General features: G+C 42.3%; 4 non-coding genes across 4 annotated transcripts; all 4 read right to left on the reverse strand.

Moving 5' to 3' along the window:
* Positions 1-20,456: 20,456 nt before the first annotated feature.
* Positions 20,457-20,529, reverse strand: Trnar-ucg (transfer RNA arginine (anticodon UCG)). Its single transcript has one exon. It is a non-coding gene; the product is annotated as a tRNA-Arg (tRNA).
* Positions 20,530-21,982: 1,453 nt separating this feature from the next.
* Positions 21,983-22,055, reverse strand: Trnaq-uug (transfer RNA glutamine (anticodon UUG)). Its single transcript has one exon. It is a non-coding gene; the product is annotated as a tRNA-Gln (tRNA).
* A 916-nt stretch (positions 22,056-22,971) lies between these two features.
* Trnak-cuu (transfer RNA lysine (anticodon CUU)) lies at positions 22,972-23,044 on the reverse strand. The gene has a single exon. It is a non-coding gene; the product is annotated as a tRNA-Lys (tRNA).
* Positions 23,045-23,496: 452 nt separating this feature from the next.
* Positions 23,497-23,569, reverse strand: Trnar-ucg (transfer RNA arginine (anticodon UCG)). Its single transcript has one exon. It is a non-coding gene; the product is annotated as a tRNA-Arg (tRNA).
* Positions 23,570-24,228: the final 659 nt, after the last annotated feature.

Consider the following 24,228-nt stretch of genomic DNA (forward strand, 5'->3'; position numbering starts at 1 on the left):
ATACCCGTCACCAGTCACATTGATTCTAAAGAAAAATTGAATTTTTCTTATTTATTTCAAAAACCGTATGTAATTGATCATACCAAAGAAACCAATTTTCTCTTTATACATATATCAAATGGGCCAGGCAGATGATGGCAAAGAGTCAGGGGAAGTTAGTGCTAGGCCTTGTCCCAATGCCCCCACATACCCGTCACCACTCACATTGATTCTAAAGAAAAATTGAATTTTTTTTAATTATTTCCCAAACCGTATGTAAATGAACATATCAAAAAAACCAACTTTCTCTTTATACATATATCAAGTGGGCCAGGCAGATGGCGGCCAGGAGTCAGGGGCAGTTAGTGCTAGGCCTTGTTCCAGTACCCTCTCATTGATGTCACCACTCACATTGATTCTAAAGAAATATTAAATTTTTTTATTGATATCCCAAACCATTTGTATATGAAAATGTCCAGAAAACCAAATTTTTCGTTATACATATATCAAGTGTTCCAATCAGATGGTGGCAAGGAGTCAGGGGCAGATAGTGCTAGGACTTGTCCCAATGCCCCCACATACCCGTCACCACTCACATGGATTCTAAAGAAACATTGAATTTTTTTTAATTATTTCCCAAACCGTATGTAAATGAATATATCGAAAAAGCCAACTTTCTCTTCATACATATATCAAGTGGGCCAGGCAGATAGCGGCAAGGAGTGACAGGTACTTAGTGCTAGGCTTTGTTCCAGTGCCCCCTCATACAAGTCACCACTCACATAGATTCAAAACAAACATTGAGTTTTTTTAATGATATCCCAAACCATATGTATATGAAAATATAAAAAAAACCAACTTTATACATGTAGCAAGTGGGCCATGCAGATAGTGGCAAGGTGTCAGGGGCAGTTAGTGCTAGGCCTTGTCCCAGTGCCCCCTCACACCCGTCACCACTCACATTGATTCTAAAGAAATATTGAATTTTTTTAAAATGATATCCCAAACCATATGTATATTAAAATATCAAGAAAACCAACTTCCTCGTTATACATATATCAAGTGTTACAATCAGATAGCGGCAGGGAGTCAGGGGCAGATAGTGCTAGGACTTCTCGCAGTGCCCCCTCATACCCGTTACCACTCACATTGATTCTAAAGAAATGTTGAATATTTTTATTGATTTCCCAAACGATATGTATACGAATATATCAAAAAAACCTACTTCCTCTTTATACATGTATCAAGTGGGCCATGCAGATTGTGGCAAGGAGTCAGGGGCAGTTTTTGGTAGGCCTTGTCACAGTGCCCCCTCATACCCGACACCACTCACATTAATTCTAAAGTAACATTGAATTTCTTTTTTGATTTCCCATACGATATGTATATGAAAATATCAAAAAATCAACTTTCTCTTTATACATATATCAAGTGGGCCAGGCAGATTGAGGCAAGTAGTCAAGGGCAGTTTTTGATAGGCGTTGTCACACTGCCCCCTCATACCCGTCACCACTTACATTGATTCTAAAGAAACTTTGAATTTTTTTTATTTGTTTCCCAAACCATATGTATATGAAAATATTAAAAATACCAACTTTCTCTTTATACATATGTGAAATGGGCCAGGCAGATGTCGGCAAGGAGTCAGTGCTAGACCTTGTCCCAGTGCCCACTCATACCCATCACCACTCACATTGATTCTAATGAAACATTGAATTTTTTTTATTTATTTCACAAACCATATGTGAAATGTACATATCAAAAAAAACCAACATTCTATTAATACATATATGAAATGGGAGAGGCAGATGGCGGCAAGATGTCAGGAGATTTTAGTGCTAGGCCTTGTCCAGATGCTCCCACATACCTGTCACACTCACATTGACTATGAAGAAACATTGAATTTTTTATTGATTTCCAAAAGCATATGTATATGAACATTTTTAAATAACCACTTTTCTCTTTATACATATATCAAATGGGCCAGGCAGATGGCAGCAAGGAGTCAGGTGCAGTTAGTGCTAGGCCTTGTCCCAGTGCCCCCTCATACCCGTCACCACTCACATTGATTCTAAAGAGACATTGAATTTTTTTTATTTATTTCCCTAACCATGTGTAAATGAACATATCAAAACAACCAACTTTCTCTATTTACATATATCAAATGGGCCAGGCAGATGGCGGCAAGAAGTCAATGGGCAGTTTATGCTAGGCCTTGTCACTTTGTCCTCTCATACCCGTCGCCACTCACACTGATTCTAAAGAAACATTGAAATTTTTTATTTATTTCCCAAAACATATGTAAATGAACATTTAAAAAAAAACAACTTTCTCTTTAAACATATATCAAATGGGCCAGGCAGATGGTAGCAAGAAGTCAGGGGCAGTTAGTGCTAGGCCTTGTCCCACTGCCTACTCATACCTGTCACCACTCACATTGATTCTAAAAAAAAAATAGATTTTTTTATTTATTTCCCAAACCATATATAAATGAAAATGTCAAAAAAACTTACATTCTCTTTATACACATATCAAATGGACCAGGCAGATGGCGGCAAGGAGTCAGGGGCAGTTAGTGCTAGGCCGTCTCCCAGTGCCCCCTCATACACGTCACCACTCACATTGATTCTAAAAAAAAAATAGATTTCTTTATTTATTTCCCAAATCATATATAAATGAAAATATCAAAAAAACCAACTTTCTCTTTGTACATATATCAAGTGGGCCAGGCTGATGGCGGCAAGGAGTCAGGGGAAGTTAGTGCTAGGCCTTGTCCCAGTTCTACCTCATACCCGTCACCACTCACATTGATGCTAAAGACACATTGAATTTTTTTAATTGATTTCCCAAACCATATGCAAATGAACATATAAAAATACCCAATTTTCTCTTTATACGTATATCAAGCGGGGCAGGCAGAAGGCAGCAAGGAGTCAGGGGCAGTTTGTGCTTGGCCTTGTCCAGTGCCCCCTCATACCCTTTAACCCACACATTGATTCTACATAACATTGCATTTTTTTTATTGATTTCCCAAACCATATGCATATGAAAATATCAAAAATACCAACTTTCTCTTTATACATATATCAAGTGGGCCAGGCAGATGGCGGCAATGTGTCAGGGGCACATTTTGGTAAACCTTGTCACAGTGCCCCCGCAGACCCGTCACAACTGAAATTAATTCTACAGAAATACTGATTTTTTTTATTTATATCCCAAACCATATGTAAATGAACATATAAAAAAAACTTTCTCTTTATACATATATCAAGTGGGCCTGGCAGATGTCGGCAAGGAGTCAGGGGCAGTTACTGCTAGGCCTTGTCCCAGTGCCCCCTCATACCCGTCACCACTCACATTGATTCTAAAGAAACATTCAATTTTTTTTATTTATTTTCAAACCATATGTAAATGAGTATGTAAAAAAACAACTTTCTCTTCGTACATATATCAAATGTGCCAGGCAGATGGCTGCAAGGAGTCACGGTCAGTTATTGCTAAGCCTTGTTCAAGTTACCCTCATACCCTCACCACTCACATTGATTCTAAAGAAACATTGAATATTTTTTATTTATTTCCCTAACCATATGTAACTGAACATATCAAAAACCAACTTTCTCTTTATACATATATCAGTGGGCCAGGCAGATTACGACAAGGAGTCAGTGCTAGGCCTTGTTCCAGTGCCCCCTCATACCCGTCACCACTCACTTTGATTCTGAAGAAACATTGAAATTTTTATTTATTTCCCTAACCATATGTAAATGAACATATAAAAAAAACAACTTTATACATATATCAAGTGGGACAGGCAGAGTGCGGCAAGGAGTCTGGGGCAGTTAGTGCTAGGCCTTGTCCCAGTGCCCCTCATAATCATCACAGCTCACATTGATTCTAAAGAAACATTGAATTTTGTTATTGATTTCCACAACAATATGTAAATGAACATATAAAAAAATCTTTCTCTTTATACATATATCAAGAGGGCCAGGCTGATCTCGGTAAAGAGTCAGGGGCAGTTACTGCTAGGCCTTGTCCCAGTGCCCCCTCATACCCGTCACCACTCACATTGATTCTAAAGAAACATTCAAATTTTTATTTATTTTCAAACCATATGTAAATGAGCATATAAAAAAACAACTTTCTCGTTGTACATATATCAAATGTGCCAGGCAGATGGCTGCAAGGTGTCACGGTCAGTTATTGCTAAGCCTTGTTCAAGTGCCCCCTCATACCCTCACCACTCACATTGATTCTAAAGAAACATTGAATATTTTTTATTTATTTCCCTAACCATATGTAACTGAACATATCAAAAACCAACTTTCTCATTATACATATATCAGTGGGCCAGGCAGATTACGACAAGGAGTCAGTGCTGGGCCTTGTTCCAGTGCCCCCTCATACCCGTCACCACTTACTTTGATTCTAAAGAAACATTGAAATTTTTATTTATTTCCCTAAACATATGTAAATGAATATATAAAAAGAACATTCTCTTTATACATATATCAAGTGGGACAGGCAGAGTGCGGCAAGGAGCCAGGGGCAGTTAGTGCTAGGCCTTGTCCCAGTGCCCCCTCATACTCATCACAGCTCACATTGATTCTAAAGAAACATTGAATTATTTTATTGATTTCCACAACAATAAGTAAATGAACATATAAAAAAATCTTTCTCTTTATACATATATCAAGAGGGCCAGGCTGATCTCGGTAAAGAGTCAGGGGCAGTTACTGCTAGGCCTTGTCCCAGTGCCCCCTCATACCCGTCACCACTCACATTGATTCTAAAGAAACATTCAATTTTTTTTATTTATTTTCAAACCATATGTAAATGAGCATATAAAAAAACAACTTTCTCTTTGTACATATATCAAATGTGCCAGGCAGATGGCTGCAAGGAGTCACGGTCAGTTATTGCTAAGCCTTGTTCAAATGCCCCCTCATACCCTCACCACTTACATTGATTCTAAAGAAACATTGAATTTTTTTTATTTATTTCCCTAACCATATGTAAATGAACATATAAAAGAAAACCACTTTCTCTTTATACATATATCAAGTGGGCCAGGCAGATGTCGGCATGGCGTCAGGGGTAGTTAGTGCTAGGCTTTGTCCCAGTGCCCCCTCATTCGCATCAAATCTCACATTGATTCTAAGCAAATATTGAATTTTTTTTACTGATTTCCCAAACAATATGTAAATGAACATATCAAAAAAAACAAATTTCTCTTTATACATATATCAGGTTGGCCAGGCAGATGACGGCAAGGTGTCAGTGCTAGGCCTTGTCCCAGTGCCCCCTTATACCCATCACAACTCACATTGATTCTAAAGAAACATTGAAATTTTTTATTTATTTCCAAAACCATATGTAAATGAACATTTAAAAAAAACAACTTTCTCTTTATACATATATTAAATGGGCCAGGCAGATGGTAGCAAGAAGTCAGGGGCAGTTAGTGCTAGGCCGTCTCCCAGTGCCCCCTCATACCCGTCACCACTCACATTGATTCTAAAAAAAAAAATTGATTTTTTTTTATTTATTTCCTAAACCATATATAAATGAAAATATCAAAAAAACCAACTTTCTCTTTATACATATATCAAGTGGGCCTGGCAGATGGCGGCAAGTAGTCAGGGGCAGTAAGAGCTAGGCCTTGTCCCAATGATCCTCCATACCCGACACCACCCACATTAATTCTAAAGTAACATTGCATTTTTTTTTATTAATTTCCCAAACCGTATGTAAATGAAAATATCAAAAAACCAACTTTCTCTTTGTACATATATCAAGTGGGCCAGGCTGATGTCGGCAAGGAGTCAGGGGAAGTTAGTGCTAGGCCTTGTCCCAGTTCTACCTCATACCCGTCATCACACTAGTTGATTCTAAAGACACATTGAATTTTTTTAATTGATTTCCCAAACCATATGTAAATGAACATATAAAAATACCCAATTTTCTCTTTATACGTATATCAAGCGAGGCAGGCAGATGGCAGCAAGGAGTCAGTGGCAGTTTTTGCTTGGCCCCACACATTGATTCTACATAACAATGCATTTTTTTATTGATTTCCCAACCCGTATGTAAATGAAAATATCAAAAAACCAACATTCTCTTTGTACATATATCAAGTGGGAGAGGCTGATGGCGGCAAGGAGTCAGGGGAAGTTAGTGCTAGGCCTTGCCCCAGTTCTACCTCATACCCGTCATCACACTCGTTGATTCTAAAGAAACATTGAATTTTTTTTATTTATTTCCAAACCGTGTATAAATGAACATATCAAAAAAACTTACATTCTCTTTATACACATATCAAATGGACCAGGCAGATGGCGGCAAGGAGTCAGGGGCAGTTAGTGCTAGGCCTTGTCCCAATGCTCCTCCATACACGACACCACCCACATTAATTCTAAAGAAACAATGCATATTTTTTATTGATTTCCCAAACCGTATGTAAATGAAGATATCAAAGAACCAACTTTCTCTTTGTACATATATCAAGTGGGCCAGGCTGATGGCGGCAAGGAGTCAGGGGAAGTTAGTGCTAGGCCTTGTCCCTGTTCTACCTCATACCCGTCACCATTCACATTGATGCAAAAGACACATTGAATTTTTTTAATTGATTTCCCAAACCATATGCAAATGAACATATAAAAATACCCAATTTTCTCTTTATACGTATATCAAGCGGGTCAGGCAGATGGCAGCAAGGAGTCAGGGGCAGTTTGTGCTTGGCCTTGTCCAGTGCCCCCTCATACCCTTTACCCCACACATTGATTCTACATAACATTGCATTTTTTTATTGATTTCCCAAACCATATGCATATAAAAATATCAAAAATACCAAGTTTCTCTTTATACATATATCACGTGGGCCAGGCAGATGGCAGCAAGGAGTCAGGGGCAGTTAGTGCTAGGCCTTGTCCCAGTGCCCCCTCAGACCCGTCACAACTCACATTGATTCAAAAGAAACATTTTATTTTTTTTATTTATTTCCCAAATCATATATATATGAAAACATCCTAAAACCACCTTTCTCTTTATACATATATCAAGTGGGACAGGCAGAGTGCAGCAAGGAGTCAGGTGCAGTTAGTGCTAGGCCTTGTCCCAGTGCCCCCTCATACCCGTCACCACTAACATTGATTCTAAAGAAACATTGAATTGTTTTTATTTATTTCCCTAACCATATGTAACTGAACATATCAAAAACCAACTTTCTCTTTATACATATATCAGTGGGCCAGGCAGATTACGACAAGGAGTCAGTGCTGGGCCTTGTTCCAGTGCCCCCTCATACCCGTCACCACTCACTTTGAATCTAAAGAAACATTGAAATTTTTATTTATTTCGCTAACCATATGTAAATGAACATATAAAAAAAACAACTTTCTCTTTATACATATATCAAGTAGGACAGCAGAGTGCGGCAAGGAGTCAGGGGCATTTAGTGCTAGGCCTTGTCCCAGTGCCCCCTCATACTCATCACAGCTCACATTGATTCTAAAGAAACATTGAATTTTTTTATTGATTTCCACAACAATATGTAAATGAACATATAAAAAAATCTTTCTCTTCATACATATATCAAGAGGGCCAGGCTGATCTCGGTAATGAGTCAGGGGCAGTTACTGCTAGGCCTTGTCCCAGTGCCCCCTCATACCCGTCACCACTCACATTGATTCTAAAGAAACATTCAATTTTTTTTTTATTTTTTTTCAAACCATATGTAAATGAGCATATAAAAAAACAAGTTTCTCTTTGTACATATATCAAATGTGCCAGGCAGATGGCTGCAAGGAGTCACGGTCAGTTATTGCTAAGCCTTGTTCAAGTGCCCCCTCATACCCTCACCACTCACATTGATTCTAAAGAAACATTGAATTTTTTTTATTTATTTCCCTAACCATATGTAAATGAACATTAAAAAAAAAAAAACTTTCTCTTTATACATATATCAAATGGGCCAGGCAGATGGTAGCAAGAAGTCAGGGGCAGTTAGTGCTAGGCCTTGTCCCAGTTCTACCTCATACCCGTCATCACACTAGTTGATTCTAAAGACACATTGAATTTTTTTAATTGATTTCCCAAACCATATGTAAATGAACATATAAAAATACCCAATTTTCTCTTTATACGTATATCAAGCGGGGCAGGCAGATGGCAGCAAGGAGTCAGGGGCAGTTTGTGCTTGGCCCCACACATTGATTTTTCATAACATTGCATTTTTTTTATTGATTTTCCAAACCATATGTATATGAAAATATCAAAAAACCAACTTTCTCTTTGTACATATATCAAGTGGGCCAGGCTGATGGCGGCAAGGAGTCAGGAGAAGTTAGTGCTAGGCCTTGTCCCAGTGCCCCCTCATACCCGTCACCACTCACATTGATTCAAAAGAAAAATTTTATTTTTTTTATTTATTTCCCGAACCATATATATATGAAAACATCCTAAAAATACCTTTCTTTTTATACATATATCAAGTGGCCAGGCAGATGTCAGCAAGGAGTCAGGGGCATTTAGTGCTAGGCCTTGTCCCAGTGCCCCCTCATACTCATCACAGCTCACATTGATTCTGAAGAAACATTGAATTTTTTTATTGATTTCCACAACAGTATGTAAATGAACATATAAAAAAATCATTCTCTTTATACATATATCGAGAGGGCCAGGCTGATCTCGGTAAGGAGTCAGAGGCAGTTACTGCTAGGCCTTGTCCCAGTGCCCCCTCACACCTGTCACCACTCACACAGATTCAAAAGAAACTTTTAATTTTTTTTATTGATTTCCAAAACCATATACATATGAAAACATCCTAAAACCACCTCTCTCTTTATACATATATCAAGTGAGACAGGCAGATGTCAGCAAGGAGCCAGGGGCAGTTAGAGCTAGGCCTTGTCCCAGTGCCCCTCATACTCATCACAGCTCACATTGATTCTAAAGAAACATTGAATTTTTTTATTGATTTCCACAACAATATGTAAATAAACATATAAAAAATCTTTCTATTTATACATATATCAAGAGGGCCAGGCTGATCTCGGTAAAGAGCCAGGGGCAGTTACTGCTAGGCCTTGTCCCAGTGCCCTCTCATACTCATCACAGCTCACATTGATTCTAAAGAAACATTGAATTATTTTATTGATTTCCACAACAATAAGTAAATGAACATATAAAAAAATCTTTCTATTTATACATATATCAAGAGGGCCAGGCTGATCTCGGTAAAGAGTCAGGGGCAGTTACTGCTAGGCCTTGTCCCAGTGCCCCCTCATACCCGTCACCACTCACATTGATTCTAAAGAAACATTCAATTTTTTTTATTTATTTTCAAACCATATGTAAAAGAGCATATAAAAAAACAACTTTCTCTTTGTACATATATCAAATGTGCCAGGCAGATGGCTGCGAGGAGTCACGGTCAGTTATTGCTAAGCCTTGTTCAAATGCCCCCTCATACCCTCACCACTCACATTGATTCTAAAGAAACATTGAATTTTTTTTATTTATTTCCCTAACCATATGTAAATGAACATATAAAAAAAACCACTTTCTCTTTATACATATATAAAGTGGGCCAGGCAGATGTCGGCATGGAGTCAGGGGTAGTTGGTGCTAGGCTTTGTCCCAGTGCCCCCTCATTCGCATCACATCTCACATTGATTCTAAGCAAATATTGAATTTTTTTTACTGATTTCCCAAACAATATGTAAATGAACATATAAAAAAAAAACAAATTTCTCTTTATACATATATCAGGTTGGCCAGGCAGATGACGGCAAGGTGTCAGTGCTAGGCCTTGTCCCAGTGCCCCCTTATACCCATCACAACTCACATTGATTCTAAAGAAACATTGAAATTTTTTATTTATTTCCCAAACCATATGTAAATGAAAATTTAAAAAAAAACAACTTTCTCTTTATACATATATCAAATGGGCCAGGCAGATGGTAGCAAGAAGTCAGGGGCAGTTAGTGCTAGGCCGTCTCCCAGTGCCCCCTCATACCCGTCACCACTCACAATGATTCTAAAAAAAAACTGATTTTTTTTATTTATTTCCTAAACCATATGTAAATGAAAATATCAAAAAAACCAACTTTCTCTTTATACATATATCAAGTGGGCCTGGCAGATGGCGGCAAGTAGTCAGGGGCAGTTAGAGCTAGGCCTTGTCCCAATGATCCTCCATACCCGACACCACCCACATTAATTCTAAAGAAATATTGCATTTTTTTTTATTAATTTCCCAAACCGTATGTAAATGAAAATATCAAAAAACCAACTTTCTCTTTGTACATATATCAAGTGGGCCAGGCTGATGGCGGCAAGGAGTCAGGGGAAGTTAGTGCTAGGCCTTGTCCCAGTTCTACCTCATACCCGTCATCACACTAGTTGATTCTAAAGACACATTGAATTTTTTTAATTGATTTCCCAAACCATATGTAAATGAACATATAAAAATACCCAATTTTCTCTTTATACGTATATCAAGCGGGGCAGGCAGATGGCAGCAAGGAGTCAGTGGCAGTTTGTGCTTGGCCCCACACATTGATTCTACATAACAATGCATTTTTTTTATTGATTTCCCAAACCGTATGTAAATGAAAATATTAAAAAACCAACATTCTCTTTGTACATATATCAAGTGGGCCAGGCTGATGGCGGCAAGGAGTCAGGGGAAGTTAGTGCTAGGCCTTGTCCCAGTCCTACCTCATACCCGTCATCACACTAGTTGATTCTAAAGACACATTGAATTTTTTTAATTGATTTCCCAAACCATATGTAAATGAACATATAAAAATACCCAATTTTCTCTTTATACGTATATCAAGCGGGGCAGGCAGATGGCAGCAAGGAGTCAGTGGCAGTTTGTGCTTGGCCCCACACATTGATTCTACATAACAATGCATTTTTTTTATTGATTTCCCAACCCGTATGTAAATGAAAATATCAAAAAACCAACTTTCTCTTTGTACATATATCAAGTGGGCCAGGCTGATGGCGGCAAGGAGTCAGGGGAAGTTAGTGCTAGGCCTTGCCCCAGTTCTACCTCATACCCGTCATCACACTCGTTGATTCTAAAGAAACATTGAATTTTTTTTATTTATTTCCAAACCGCGTATAAATGAACATATCAAAAAAACTTACATTCTCTTTATACACATATCAAATGGACCAGGCAGATGGCGGCAAGGAGTCAGGGGCAGTTAGTGCTAGGCCTTGTCCCAATGCTCCTCCACACACGACACCACCCACATTAATTCTAAAGAAACATTGCATATTTTTTATTGATTTCCCAAACCGTATGTAAATGAAGATACCAAAGAACCAACTTTCTCTTTGTACATATATCAAGTGGGCCAGGCTGATGGCGGCAAGGAGTCAGGGGAAGTTAGTGCTAGGCCTTGTCCCAGTTCTACCTCATACCCGTCATCACACTAGTTGATTCTAAAGACACATAGAATTTTTTTAATTGATTTCCCAAACCATATGTAAATGAACATATAAAAATACCCAATTTTCTCTTTATATGTATATCAAGCGGGGCAGGCAGATGGCAGCAAGGAGTCAGCTTCAGTTTGTGCTTGGCCCCACACATTGATTCTACATAACATTGCATTTTTTTTATTGATTTTCCAAACCATATGTATATGAAAATATCAAAAAACCAACTTTCTCTTTGTACATATATCAAGTGGGTCAGGCTGATGGCGGCAAGGAGTCAGGGGCAGTGAGTGCTAGGCCTTGTCCCAGTGGGCCCTCGATCCTGTCACCATTCACATTGATTCTAAAGAAACATTGAATTTTTTTTTACTTACTTCCTTAACCATATCTAAACAAACACATAAGAAAAACCAACTTTCTCTTTATACATATATCAAGTGGCCAGGCAGATGTCAGCAAGGAGTCAGGGGCAGTTATGGCTAAGCCTTGTTCAAGTGCCCACTCGTACTCTCACCACTCACATTGATTCTAAAGAAACATTGAAATTTTTATTTATTTCCCTAACCATATTTAAGTGAACATATAAAAAAAAACTTTCTCTTTATACATATATCAAGTGGGACAGGCAGTGTGCGGCTAGGAGTCAGAGGCAGTTAGTGCTAGGCCTTGTCCCAGTGCCCCCTCATACTCATCACAGCTCACATTGATTCTAAAGAAACATTGAATTTTTTTATTGATTTCCACAACAGTATGTAAATGAACATATAAAAAAATCTTTCTCTTTATACATATATCGAGAGGGCCAGGCTGATCTCGGTAAAGAGTCAGAGGCAGTTACTGCTAGGCCTTGTCCCAGTGCCCCCTCACACCTGTCACCACTCACACAGATTCAAAAGAAACTTTTAATTTTTTTTATTGATTTCCAAAACCATATACATATGAAAACATCCTAAAACCACGTCTCTCTTTATACATATATCAAGTGAGACAGGCAGAGTGCGGCAAGGAGTCAGGTGCTGTTAGTGCTAGGCCTTGTCCCAGTGCCCCTCATACCCGTCACCACTCACATTGATTCTAAAGAAACATTCAATTTTTTTCTATTTATTTTCAAACCATATGTAAATGAGCATATAAAAAAACAACTTTCTCTTTTTACATATATCAAATGTGCCAGGCAGATGGCTGCAAGGAGTCATGGTCAGTTATGGCTAAGCCTTGTTCTAGTGCCCACTCGTACTCTCACCACTCACATTGATTCTAAAGAAACATTGAATTTTTTGTATTTATTTCCCTAACCATATGTAACTGAACGTATCAAAAACCAACTTTCTCTTTATACGTATATCAGTGGGCCAGGCAGATTACGACAAGGAGTCAGTGCTAGGAATTGTTCCAGTGGCCCCCCATGCCCATCACCACTCACATTGATTCTAAAGAAACACTGAACTTTTTTATTTATTTCCCAAACAATATGTAAATGTACATATCAAATAACCAACTTTCTCTTTATACATATATGAAGTGGGCCAGGAAGATGGCGGCAATGAGTCAGGGGCACATTTTGGTAGACCTTGCCACAGTGCCCCCGCAGACCCGTCACCACTCAAATTGATTCTACAAAAACACTGAATTTTTTTTATTTATATCCCAAACCATATGTAAATGGACATATAAAAAAAAACTTTCTCTTTATACATATATGAAGTGGGCCAGTCAGATGTCGGAAAGGAGCCAGGGTTAGATTGTGCTAGGCCTTGTCCCAGTGCCCCCTCATACCCGTCACCACTCACATTGATTCAAAAGAAACATTTAATTTTTTTATTTATTTCCTAAACCATATGTAATTGAGCATATAAAGAAGTCAGGGGCAGTTAGTGCTAGGAATTGTCCCAGTGCCCCCTCATACCCGTCACCACTCACATTGATTCTATAGAAACATTGAACTTTTTTATTTATTTCCCAAACAATATGTTAATGTACATATCAAATAACCAACTTTCTCTTTATACATATATGAAGTGGGCCAGGAAGATGGCGCCAATGAGTCAGGGGCACATTTTGGTAGACCTTGCCACAGTGCCCCCGCAGACCCGTCACCACTCAAATTGATTCTACAAAAACACTTAATTTTTTTTATTTATATCCCAAACCATATGTAAATGGACATATAAAAAAAAAGCTTTCTCTTTATACATATATCAAGTGGGCCAGTCAGATGTCGGAAAGGAGCCAGGGTTAGATTGTGCTAGGCCTTGTCCCAGTGCCCCCTCATACCCGTCACCCTGCATTGATTCAAAAGAAACATTTAATTTTTTTATTTATTTCCTAAACCATATGTAATTGAGCATATAAGGAAGTCAGGGGCAGTTAGTGCTAGGAATTGTCCCAGTGCCCCCTCATACCCGTCACCACTCACATTGATTCTAAAGAAAAATTGAATTTTTTTTTACTTACTTCTGTAACCATATCTAAACGAACATATAAGAAAAACCAACTTTCTCTTTATACATATATCAAGTGGCCAATCAGATGTCGGCAAGGAGTCAGGGGCAGTTAGTGCTAGGCCTTGTCCCATTGCCCCCTCATACTCATCAGAGCTCACATTGATTCTAAAGAAACATTGAATTTTTTTTATTGATTTCCAAAACCATATGTAAATAAACATATAAAAAATCTTTCTCTTTATACATATATCAAGTGGGATATGCAGATGGCAGCAAGGAGTCAGGGGCAGTGAGTGCTAGGCCTTGTCCTAGTGCCCCCACATACCCGTCACCACTCACATTGAATCTAAAGAAACATTGAATTTTTTTATTTATTTCCCAACCCATATGTAAATGAACATATAAAGAAACCAACTTTCTCTTTATACATATATCAAGTGGGCCAGGCAGATGGCGGCAAGGAGTCAGGTTCATTTAGTGCTAGGCCTAGTCCCAGTGCCCCCACATACTCGTCACCACTCACATTGATTCTAAAGAAACATTGATTTTTCTATATTTATTTCCTTAACCATATGTAAATGAACATATAAAAAAAACATTTCTCTTTATACATATAACAAGTGGGCCAGGCAGATGGCAGCAAGGAGTAAGGAGCAGTTTGTGCTGGGCCTTTTCCCAGTGCCCCCTCATGCCTGTTACCACTCACATTGTTTCTAAAGAAACATTGAATTTTTTTTATTTATTTCCCAAACTATATCTAAATGAACATATAAAGAGACCAACTTTCTCTTTATACATATAACAAGTGGGCCAGGCAGATGACGGCTATGTGTCAGTGCTAGGCCTTGTCCCAGTGCCCCCTTATACCCATCACCACTCACATTGATTCTAAAGAAACATTGAATTTTTTTTATTTATTTCCTTAACCATATGTAAATGAGCATAAAAAAAATCAACTTTCTCTTTGTACATATATGAAATGTGCCAGGCAGATGGCTGCAAGGAGTCACGGTCAGTTATTGCTAGGCCTTTTCAAGTGCCCTCTCATACTGGTCACCACTCACATTGATTCTAAAGAAACATTGAATTTTTTTTATTTATTTCCCTAACCATATGTAAATGAACATACAAAAACCAACTTTCTCTTTATACATATATCAGTGGGCCAGGCAGATTACGACAAGGAGTCAGTGCTAGGCCTTGTTCCAGTGCCCCCTCATACCCGTCACCACTTACTTTGATTCTAAAGAAACATTGAAATTTTTATTTATTTCCCTAACCATATGTAAATGAACATATAAAAAAAAACTTTCTCTTTATACATATATCAAGTGGGCCAGGCAGATGGCAGCAAGGAGTAAGGAGCAGTTTGTGCTGGGGCTTTTCCCAGTGCCCCCTCATGCCCGTCACCACTCACATTGTTTCTAAAGAAACATTGAATTTTTTTAATTGATTTCCAAAACCATTTGTAAATGAGCATATAAAAAAAACTTTGCTCTTTATACATATAACAAGTGGGCCAGGCAGATGACGGCAAGGTGTCAGTGCTAGGCCTTGTCCCAGTGCCCCCTTATACCCATCACCACTCACATTGATTCTAAAGAAACATTGAATTTTTTTCTTTATTTCCCAAACCATATGTAAATGAACATATAAAAAAACCAACTTTCTCTTTATACATATATGAAGTGGGCCAGGCAGATGGTGGCAAGGTGTCAGGTTCATTTAGTGCTAGGCCTTGTCCCAGTGCCTCCTTATACCCATCACCACTCACATTGACTCTAAAGAAGCATTGAAGTTTTTTTTATTGGTTTCCCAAGCCATATGTATATGAACATATAAACAAAACCAACTTTCTCTTTGTACATATATCAAGGGGGCCTGCCAGATGGCAGCAAGTAGTCAGGGGCAAATAGTGCTAGGCCTTGTCCCAGTGCCCCTCAAACACATCACCACTCTCATTGATTCTAAAGAAACATTGAATTTTTTTTATTTATTTCCTTAACCATATGTAAATGAGCATATAAAAAAATCAACTTTCTCTTTGTACATATAGCAAATGTGCCAGGCAGATAGCTGCAAGGAGTCACGGTCAGTTATTGTTAGGCTTTGTCCCAGTGCCTCCTCATACCCGTCACCACTCACATTGATTCTAAAGAAACATTGAAGATTTTTTTATTGGTTTCCCAAACCATATGTATATGAACATATAAACAAAACCAACTTTCTCTTTGTACATATATCAAGTGGGCCTGGCAGATGGCGGCAAGGAGTCAGGGGCAGATAGTGCTAGGAATGTCCCAGTGCCCCACAAACACGTCACCACTCACATTGATTCTAAAGAAACATTGAATTTTTTTTATTTATTTCCTTAACCATATGTAAATGAGCATATAAGAAAAACCTACATTCTCATTACACATATATCAAGTGGGCCAGGCTGATGACTGCAAGGAGTCAGGCTCAGTTAGTGCTAGGCCTTGTCCAAGTGCCCCCTCATACTCGTCACCACTCACCAAACATAGACAGGAGAACAAGACCACACACTTTGCGCATTCGGAATCGATGGCAGGGTATCCCTCGCCGCATTTGCTAAGATGGCCATTTGCTACTTCTGCAGAAGCGGCAGCGGCGACGACGACGACCGCGAGAGGCTCATAGATTTGTGAGAAATACATCCATAAAATGTGATTCAAACTGCCTCGTTCCACCTTATGCTGTACCTTTTTTTTTTTTCCTTTATTGTCATTTTATACCTACAAAGGTAGGCCGGCAGCGGCCTAATATGCCGCTCTTCGGCCACAAGAAACATACAAGAGATAAAAACAGGAAGACATAATCTCAAAACACAGACATGGAGGACAAAAATCAGAAGACAACAGAGAATAAAAAGAATTGAAGTCGTTCACCGACGCAGCACTGTTTCAGTTTTAAAAAAACGGGCAGCACAGCACGGAACAGAGAACACTAGCACAGGTGAACGGTGGAGCAGAAACGAAGAAACACTCGAGGCACAGACGGGACGGAAGACACTGCGGAGATGGGCTTCGGCGCTTGCAGGGGCACTGTCCACACCGAAAAGCTGGGGGCCTGCCAAGGGTAAAAACAGGGGGAGGGAAGGAGGGAGGGGGAGATAGGATGCCATATAGGAGGAGGGGAGAAAACGAAAAGAGGTGGGTGGAAGCCCAGGGAGAGGGGGAGGGGAGGTAAGGATGGAAGGAGGGAGAGAGAGAGGGAGAGAAGGGAGAGAGGGTGCCCACAGGAAAATGAGAGGAGAGGGGAAGGCAAGGCTCAAAGTTGGTAGGAGGGGTAGATGGGGGGGAGGAGGGCATCATCCGGGAGGGGGAGTCGGCGGAAGCCACCTTGGGAGAGGGTGTGGAGAGTGTGAAGATGGAGAGCAGGTGGTATACAGGAGTACAGGCGCGGCAGTGGGTTGGGGTGGGAGAGGATGGAAGAGACAAGCGGGTGGGGAGGATCAAGCTTGCGGGAGGTGTAGAGGATCCGTATCCGTTGGAGGAAGAGGAGGAGGTGTGGGAAGGGGTTGAGGTCATAGAGGAGCCGCGTGGGGGAAGGGAGGCGGATGCGATAGGCGAGGCGGAGTGCATGCCGTTCAAGGATTTGAAGGGATTTGTACAAGGTAGGCGGGGCAGAGATCCAGGCGGGATGGGCATAACAGAGGATAGGGCGGATGAGAGATTTATAGGTGTGGAGGACGGTGGAGGGGTCCAGACCCATGTGCGGCCAGAAAGGAGCTTCAGGAGGTGGAGTCGGGAGCGTGCCTTGGCTTGGATTGTCCGGAGATGAGGGGTCCAGGAGAGGCGACGGTCAAGGGTGACGCCAAGGTACTTGAGGGTGGGTGTGAGGTTAATAGGACGGCCATAAATGGTAAGGTAGAAATCAAGGAGACGGAAGGAAGGGGTGGTTTTGCCTACGATGATTGCCTGGGTCTTGGAAGGATTGACCTTGAGCAACCACTGGTTACACCAAGAGGTGAACCGGTCAAGATGGGATTGGAGAAGGTGTTGGGAGCGTTGCAGGGTGGGGGCAAGGGCAAGGAAGGCGGTGTCATCGGCGTATTGGAGAAGGTGAAGGGGGGGTGCAGGTGGAGGCATGTCCGCCGTATAAAGAAGGTAAAGAAGAGGGGAAAGGACGGAACCTTGGGGCACACCGGCAGAGGGGTAGAAGGTGTAGGAATCAGTGTTGTGGATAGTGACACAGGAAGGGCGGTGGGAAATGAAGGAGGCGATCAGACGGACGTAGTTAATAGGAAGAGCAAAGGTTTGGAGCTTGAAGAGGAGACCAGAATGCCACACACAGTCATAGGCGCGTTCAAGGTCAAGGGAGAGGAATATGGCGGAGCGACGGGAGTTGATTTGTTTGGAGAGGAGGTCCCGACGGGGGGTGAGAAGGGAGATCGGGGCTCCGGGGAAGTGCTGGCGGAGGAGAAGGGTAAGATTGCGGGCCTCCAGGAGAGAGGGATCAGGGTGAGAAAGGAGGTACCTGTAGTAGGGGGAGGTAGAGGAGGGAGTAGATAGGGCAGGTGGGGTGGTATCCATGGCATCCTGGGGGGTTGGAGGGGGGAGAGTCTGCGACTTCTTGGGAGCAGAAGAGGCTGGGGTGCCGCTGGGACGTTTCACAGCGGGAGAGGGATGGGAAGAGGTGTGGGGGATGGGGACGACCGGGAGATGGCGGGAGATGGCAGGTCCCACCGGCGGTGCAGGCACTGGTGGTGGTGCTGGTGCTGGCGCTGGAGCTGGAGCTGGCGCCACTGAAGATGCAGTGGCAGTGGTTGGCACTGGCGATGGCGAGGGCGATGGTGATGGTGATGGTGATGACGATGATGATGGTGTGGCGTGGGTGGTGGCCTGACGGGCAACAACCCTGGCGGGGGTGGCATGAGTTACATGTGGGACGGGAGGGAATGGGTCACGTGAGGCATGGGGGGTAGGAACAGGGGAGGGAGCAACAAAAGGAGCGGGGGTGGGAAGAGTGAGGAGGGGGGGAATATATGGGGGAGGCGGTGATTGAGCACACCACGTGATGGTGGTGGCAGCAAGTGAGGGGGACGTGTACACGATTGCAGTGGTAGTGGCGGTAGTTGTGGGGGTTGTCATGGTGAGAGGATAAGTGGGAGAGGGGAAAAGAGGGAAAATAACAGGGGACAGTCAAAGGACAAGGACAAGAGACTGACAAAGAGGAAGGGTAAGAGGGAAGCAGAGACGACAGAACGAAAGACGGGCAGGGAGCGGCGGCGGCGGCGGCGGTCGGCATCAGCAGCAGCGGCAGGAACCGGATACGATGGCGGCAACCGGCGTCGGCGGGTGACCGGCGGCGGCGGTGGGTAACGGTGGCGGCGGCAGCGGCGGCTGGGACCAACGGCGGCAAAGGCTCGGGACAACGGCAGCTGCAGCGATCACTGAAACTCCTAGCACTTCGATATTAACGACAATAATATCGAAGGGCGCAACCCTCTCGAGTTACGCCGAAGATTGCCTTACTGCTTTGGCAAATGCTTTATCTGCGCCATTCGCCTTAGTCACATCTGAGAGTAATTCTTAATAATGCGCCTGTCGCTAATTGTTCCTCATCACAGATACTGTTTGCTATACGGTCATGACGCACAACTGATTTCCAAAATTCGTCTTCATCCAGTGAGGATGGAACTCACGTTCTTGGTTTACTAGACCAATGCTCTACCACTGAGCTAAACAGGCGCCGCCTAGCGGCACTTTTGCGTACTTCGTCCGTATGGTCGTCTGAAACATCAGACTTCTGCTAACAACACTTCATATTTTCGACTAATATTTGCAGCTATGGCGACCCATTACTGCTTGGCTACACATCTGACACGTAGCGGATTTCTCTCCAAACAAATTTACCTGCACTTCAGAACATGACTTTCACACATGTCTACAAAATCACCTTCATCTTCAAATACAGTTTTCTTGCGACTGATGGAGACGTAGGCAAATTTTAAAGTTGCTACTTCCATTACATCACGTTAATCAGAAAATCGGTAATTTAAATCTGCAGCGGAAAAAAATACCGTTCCGTCCAGCATAGGGCTCGAACCCACAACCCTGTGAATAAGAGTCTCATGCTCTACCGACTGAGCTAGCCATGCTGCCTCGTTCGATACCTGCTGGGTAGCAGATCACACAGTACTCGTTTGGGTTGGTTGGTCCCATACAGAATCTCTCCATGCTTCCTAATGTTTTCCTAACGTCACACTCGTCACGTACTTCACTTTTATTTCATAATCATTTCTGAGAGGTAAAGGATTTGCATGACATTCTGCAGAGCTAGCGGCGTCAAAATTAACACACATACTTGATGTGACTCAAACGCCGAACGAGTTACTTCCCGACGTTGTTTTAGATGTGCAAGTGCCAGTCAAAACTCGCGGTGAGGGCACTCTGCCGAACATTTCGCTAGTTAACACCGGTCTTGTTGTGTGTGTTTCAGGCTCAAGACCATCTCCAAGCACAGAATGGTCAACAGCAACATTCAGACGGTTTCGTACTGCTCAATTGCTACATTAAAACGGTATGTTTGTTTTTCAGAACTGGAAAAACACGACCGTGACGGGATTCGAACCTGCAATCTTCGGATCCGAAGTCCGACGCCTCCTCCATTAGGCCACACGGTCACTGACGACCAAGCACAACTTATATACGACTCATATCGAAAGGCTCACGCCCCTGAGGAATTGTGTTTTCGTTCCACACAGCCGCTGCCCCTTAATCTTTCCCACCCATTCGTTACATTCAACCTCTTACGAGACCGACCAAACATAGACAGGAAAACAAGACCACACACTTTGCGCATTCGGAATCGATGGCAAGGGTGTCCCTTGCCGCATTTGCTACGATGGCCATTTCCTACTTCTGCAGAAGCGGCGGCGGCGACGACGACGACGACGAAGTCGACGACGACGACGACGACCGCGAGCGGCTCTGAGATTTGTGAGAAATACATCTATAAAATATAATTAAGACTGCCTCGTCCCACCTTATGCCGTACTGCTTTGGCAAATGCTTTATCTGCGCCATTCGCCTTAGTCACATCTGAGAGTAATTCTTAATAATGCGCCTGTCGCTAATTGTTCCTCATCACAGATACTGTTTGCTATACGGTCATGACGCACAACTGATTTCCAAAATTCGTCTTCATCCAGTGAGGATGGAACTCACGTTCTTGGTTTACTAGACCAATGCTCTACCACTGAGCTAAACAGGCGCCGCCTAGCGGCACTTTTGCGTACTTCGTCCGTACGGTCGTCTGAATCATCAGACTTCAGCTGACAACACTTGATATTTTCGACTAATATTTGCAGCTATGGCGACCCATTACTGCTTGGCTACACATCTGACACGTAGCCGTGTTCTCTCCAACCCAAAACATCTTGCACTTCAGAACATGACTTTCACACATGTCTACAAAATCACCTTCACCTTCAAATACAGTTTTCTTGCGACTGATGGAGACGTAGGCAAATTTTAAAGTTGCTATTTCCAATAAATCACGTTAATCAGAAAATCGGTAATTTAAATCTGCAGCGGAAAAGAATTCCGCTCCGCCCAGCGTAGGGCTCGAACCCACGACCCTGTGAATAAGAGTCTCATGCTCTCCCGACTGAGTTAGCCGTGCTGCCTCGTTGGATACTTGCTGGGTAGCAGATCACACAGTACTCATATTGGTTGGGTGGTCCCATACAGAAACTCTCCATGCTTCCTAATGTTTTCCTAACGTCACACTCGTCACGTACTTCACTTTTATTTCATAATCATTTCTGAGAGGTAAAGGAATTGCATGACAATCTGCAGAGCTAGCGGCGTCAAAATTAACACACATACTTGACGTGACTCAAAAGCCGAACGAGTTACTTTCCGACGTTGTTTTAGATGTGCAAGTGTAAGACAAAACTCGCAGTGAGGACACTCTGCCGACCATTTCGCTAGTTAACACCGGTCTTGTTGTGTGTGTTTCAGGCTCAAGACCATCTCCAAGCACAGAATGGTCAACAGCAACATTCAGACGGTTTCGTACTGCTCAATTGCTACATTAAAACGGTATGTTTGTCTTTCAGAACTGGAGAAACACGACCGTGACGGGATTCGAACCTGCAATCTTCGGATCCAAAGTCCGACGCCTTATCCATTAGGCCACACGGTCACTGACGACCAAGCACAACTTATATACGACTCATATCGAAACGCTCACGCCCCTGAGGAATTGTGTTTTCGTTCCACACAGCCGCTGCCCCTTACTCTTTCCCACCCATTCGTTACATTCAACCTCTTCCGAGACCGAACAAACATAGACAGGAAAACTAGACCACACACTTTGCGCATTCGGAATCGATGGCAAGGGTGTCCCTTGCCGCATTTGCTACGATGGCCATTTGCTACTTCTGCAGAAGCGGCGGCGGCGACGACGACGACGAAGTCGACGACGACCGCGAGAGGCTCTGAGATTTGTGAGAAATACATCTATAAAATATAATTAAGACTGCCTCGTCCCACCTTATGCCGTACCGCTTTGGCAAATTCTTTATCTGTGCCATTCGCCTTAATCACATCTGAGAGTAATTCTTAATAATACGCCTGTCGCTAATTGTTCCTCATCACAGATACTGTTTGCTATACGGCCACGATACGCAACTGATTTCCAAGATTCGTCTTCCTCCTGTGAGGATGGAACTCACGAACCCTGGTTTACTAGACCAATGCTCTACCACTGAGCTAAACAGGCGCCGCCTAGCGGCACTTTTGCGTACTTAGTCCGTACGGTCGTCTGAAACATCAGACTTCAGTTAACAACACTTCATATTTTCGACTAATATTTGCAGCTATGGCGACCCATTACTGCTTGGCTACACATCTGACACGTAGCGGATTTCTCACCAAACAAATTTACCTGCACTTCAGAACATGACTTTCACACATGTCTACAAAATCACCTTCATCTTCAAATACAGTTTTCTTGCGACTGATGGAGACGTAGGCAAATTTTAAAGTTGCTATTTCCATTACATCACGTTAATCAGAAAATCGGTAATTTAAATCTGCAGCGGAAAAAAATTCCGTTCCGTCCAGCATAGGGCTCGAACCCACGACCCTGTGAATAAGAGTCTCATGCTCTACCGACTGAGCTAGCCGTGCTGCCTCGTTGGATACCTGCTGGGTAGCAGATCACACAGTACTCGTTTGGGTTGGGTGGTCCCATACAGAATCTCTCCATGCTTCCTAATGTTTTCCTAACGTCACACTCGTCACGTACTTCACTTTTATTTCATAATCATTTCTGAGAGGTAAAGGAATTGCATGACAATCTGCAGAGCTAGCGGCGTCAAAATTAACACACATACTTGATGTGACTCAAACGCCGAACGAGTTACTTCCCGACGTTGTTTTAGATGTGCAAGTGCCAGTCAAAACTCGCGGTCAGGGCACTCTGCCGAACATTTCGCTAGTTAACACCGGTCTTGTTGTGTGTGTTTCAGGCTCAAGACCATCTCCAAGCACAGAATGGTCAACAGCAACATTCAGACGGTTTCGTACTGCTCAATTGCTACATTAAAACGGTATGTTTGTTTTTCAGAACTGGAAAAACACGACCGTGACGGGATTCGAACCTGCAATCTTCGGATCCGAAGTCCGACGCCTTATCCATTAGGCCACACGGTCACTGATGACCAAGCACAACTTATATACGACTCATATCGAAACGCTCACGCCCCTGAGGAATTGTGTTTTCGTTCCACACAGCCGCTGCCCCTTACTCTTTCCCACCCATTCGTTACATTCAACCTCTTACGAGACCGACCAAACATAGACAGGAAAACAAGACCACACACTTTGCGCATTCGGAATCGATGGCCATTTGCTACTTCTGCAGAAGCGGCGGCGGCGACGGCGACGACGACGACGAAGTCGACGACGACCGCGAGAGGCTCTGAGATTTGTGAGAAATACATCTATAAAATATAATTAAGACTGCCTCGTCCCACCTTATGCCGTACCGCTTTGGCAAATTCTTTATCTGTGCCATTCGCCTTAATCACATCTGAGAGTAATTCTTAATAATACGCCTGTCGCTAATTGTTCCTCATCACAGATACTGTTTGCTATACGGCCACGATACGCAACTGATTTCCAAGATTCGTCTTCCTCCTGTGAGGATGGAACTCACGAACCCTGGTTTACTAGACCAATGCTCTACCACTGAGCTAAACAGGCGCCGCCTAGCGGCACTTTTGCGTACTTCGTCCGTACGGTCGTCTGAAACATCAGACTTCAGTTAACAACACTTCATATTTTCGACTAATATTTGCAGCTATGGCGAC

The sequence above is a fragment of the Schistocerca gregaria genome, chromosome 3, assembly GCF_023897955.1.
Source record: "Schistocerca gregaria isolate iqSchGreg1 chromosome 3, iqSchGreg1.2, whole genome shotgun sequence".
NCBI classification, from domain to species: domain Eukaryota; kingdom Metazoa; phylum Arthropoda; class Insecta; order Orthoptera; family Acrididae; genus Schistocerca; species Schistocerca gregaria.